The sequence below is a fragment of the Aotus nancymaae genome, unplaced genomic scaffold, assembly GCF_030222135.1.
Source record: "Aotus nancymaae isolate 86718 unplaced genomic scaffold, 86718_ANA_hifiasm-v0.15.2.pri h1tg000001l, whole genome shotgun sequence".
Lineage (NCBI taxonomy): Eukaryota > Metazoa > Chordata > Mammalia > Primates > Aotidae > Aotus > Aotus nancymaae.
In genome coordinates, this window is record NW_026988412.1 from 7,370,872 (window position 1) to 7,374,112 (window position 3,241).

Genomic DNA, 3,241 nt, shown 5'->3' on the forward strand with positions numbered 1-3,241 from the left:
CGGCACCGCGCCCAGACCACACCTCCCAAGATGCTCGGCGCCACCAGGCGCGCCGCGGCGGCTGGCAGCTCCCATTGGCCTCCGACGGATCCGTTTCTGAGTAACGCGCTCTGGTCGCTGGAGAATAGCCACCGTGGCACCTGAATTTTTCCTCTTTTTTCTTAACCACGTGCATACAACACGTAGACGCTCCCGAGAAAAGTGCCTGGCCCTACTGCGACCCTCCCTCTGAGCGCCTCTGCATCGAAAACCTCACTTCCCACTGACCCCTGGAGCGACTTCCGCACCCGGTACCGGGCTCGCCCCTCGGCGCGTGGAAATGACGTTTCTGGGCGCGTCTGTTCGGCTTCTGGGGTTGGCCGGCGGTGTGCAGCTGGCGGACAGAGCTGCTTTTGGTGCTGGTTGGTGTTGCAGCATCCTCAGGTCTCCGTGGCTCCAGCCCCTCTCTTGGAAACTCATGTTCCATATTCGTGAGCACCCGGCGAACGTCATCTCGTATACCCTTTAGCTCCATTTAAAGCCTTGGAAAGGCCGAACAGTCTTCCCGAAGTCTCACATCCCGTACGAGGTAGACCCGATTCTGAGCCCACGCCCTCAACCCGAACACACCTTTTCTGGTGCCCTGAGACCTTTTTCTGCTTTTTGAAGTCCACGAAGCTATGGGAAAACTCTCATCCCCTGGGAAACAGAAGCCTCGTTCTTAGGCCAGAGGTTGGCCTGCTGTCGGCTTGAATCTCTAGGTCTTTGTTTGGGATCTTGGTTGAGAACAGGTCTGCCCTAGTGCCATCTGGGACGCCCCCACTGGGGCGCTTGAAGGGAAGGCCCACTTCACTCCTGAGAGGGCTTTTCCACCAGTGCACCCTCTCACTGCTCTTCACCTTCCTCAGATAGGCTTTCTGAAACTTCGTCATTCTCTGGGAAGACCAAGGAAATGACCACGCAGTCTGAAGGGCCAAGGAGAGATGAGAATTTCCTAAAATTATTTTTTAGCTCTCAGAGGGTGAATCCATTCCTTTCTCATGCCCCCAGGCTTTATTGTTTATTGTGAATTCAGTTCAGTCCCGGCTCTGGAGACATGTTCAGTGTTACTTGGATTCATCCCTCAACATCATTCTCTGCCTCACCCATAACTCCGTCATTCACCAAGAAATTAGTTGTTAATACACATAAAGGTTCAGAACAACAGTGCAGGGGCACCCGTGTTCAAATGTTTGCTGTACAATAAAGACATAAATAGCTGACATCTCTTGGGCCTGGAGATGAAGACTTACTGGATGAGGTGCTGCCTGAGAAATTAGGAAAGATGAGGAATTGGAGGAACACACACGAGTAGGGAAGAGTGTAAGAAGTGTGGTCAGAATCTCAAGAGTCTGAGCCACTGGGCAGACTGGTGACTACAGTGAGAGAGATTTTCAATAGTGCATGGTCTTGCATCCAGCTGATTTGCATATAGACAAGGATGCCATCTAGATGTCCATGTGTATCATACAGATATTTGGTGTGTCCAGCCTCCTGTTTCATCTTTGAAAGACTTCTCAGCATTTAATAATTAGCAGTTTGCGTCTAGAAATCTGGATTGCCTGCTTTCTAAAACATTCTTTGCTGCCATCTCCTCTTTTTCTCCTGGTAGTTGCCACCCACTCTTTCACACTCCATGCCATTACTCATCTGGAATACTTTTAGCTCCTCTGAATGCTTCCTGTCCTTCAAGACCAAATACCCAGCTCTCTTTCATGAAACCTTCCCTGATCACTATCCTGTAGTGACTTATTGAGACTCTTCTAACCCTGGCTGTACTTGGGGACTTTTTAGAATACAATGCCTGAATACCATCCCAAGCAATGAGTTTGCAGTGGAGCCTGGGCATCCATTATTCGTAACAGAGCTGTTTTCCTCTTAAGAAGGGAAGAAATGTAGAAGAAAGATCTTGTTTTGGAAAATCATAAGCTTAGTTATTGGTTAGTTTTTGCTATTTCTGAACCATATACCTGGGTAGATCATTTAACCTAGTGCATCTCAAACATGCATACATGTCATCTGGGATCTTGTAAGCAGCAAATTCTGAATCAGCATGCCTGATGGAGCCCACGGATCAGCATTTCTAATAAGCTTCCAGATGATGCTGGTACTGCTTGTCCTCAGACCATACTGGGTAACAAGGCTTTAACCCAATCAGGGACTCAGATCCTTAAATTGAATATAAACAGCTAGATTAATCTCCAAATTCCTAATGCCCAGAAAAACCATGATTCTATCCTTATGTTTTGTTTTAATGTGTTGTCTATTAAATTGAAGCACCTCAAGGTTAGGAATTGTTTTTACATTTGTAAACCCCATAATAGCCAGACTAGGATCTAGACAAATGATGCTGGTTGGATAGTGAACAGGGTTAAGGTCTTGGAATCCAAGCTCCAAAGTTACAGTCAAAAGCAGGATCTAGATATTTTACCTATCTTCCCCAAGGCAGCCCTCTTGCTCCCTTGTTTTCAACATGGGCACACGTGGCAACAGAGTGGGTAAAGCTGTGTTTGGCATAATGGGTTTTAATGGTATTCAAGGTTATGGCTGTGGATTTCATGTAAGAGTTATGAAGGCTGTGGAGTCCTGTTCAGAAGGACCTGTACTGGGAGGTGGTGCTGGGAAACTATAGCAATCTGATCTCACTGGGTGATAATGGCTTCTCTTACAACTTAAAATCTGATTCACTGAGCAGCTTAAATCCCTCAGGCAGAAAAGGCAGTGCATGGAGCAGCTGCCAGGTATAGCTGACTTTCATCTTTTGAACTTGAAAACAAAGGTTATTCATGTTTTCCCAGGGAAGGTCAGGTTGGTTGGTTTGTTTTGGTATAGTTGGGAATGGGTAGATAGGGGTGTGTGTGTGTGCATTCGCATGCACACTGCTCTTGAGAATTTGCCTGTGGTTCTCAGCAGTTTGACATTGATGTGTTCAAATCATTTGTTGTTGTTTGGTATTAATCCACTTTGAGGTTTATTGAGATTTTCTAATCTGTTAACCAATATTTTTCATTAAATTTAGGGACTTTAACTGTCATATTTTAAATAATTTTTTCTTAGTTTCTTCTCATTTTGGATAATTATTTCTCAATTTCCTCTCCTTTTGAGTCTCCACTTACACGTATGTTAGACCATTTGATATTGTTCCTGAAGCTCTGTCTGATTTTCTTCAGTATGTTTTTCTGTTTGCCAGATTGGTTTCTATTTACCTGTCTTCAGGTTCACT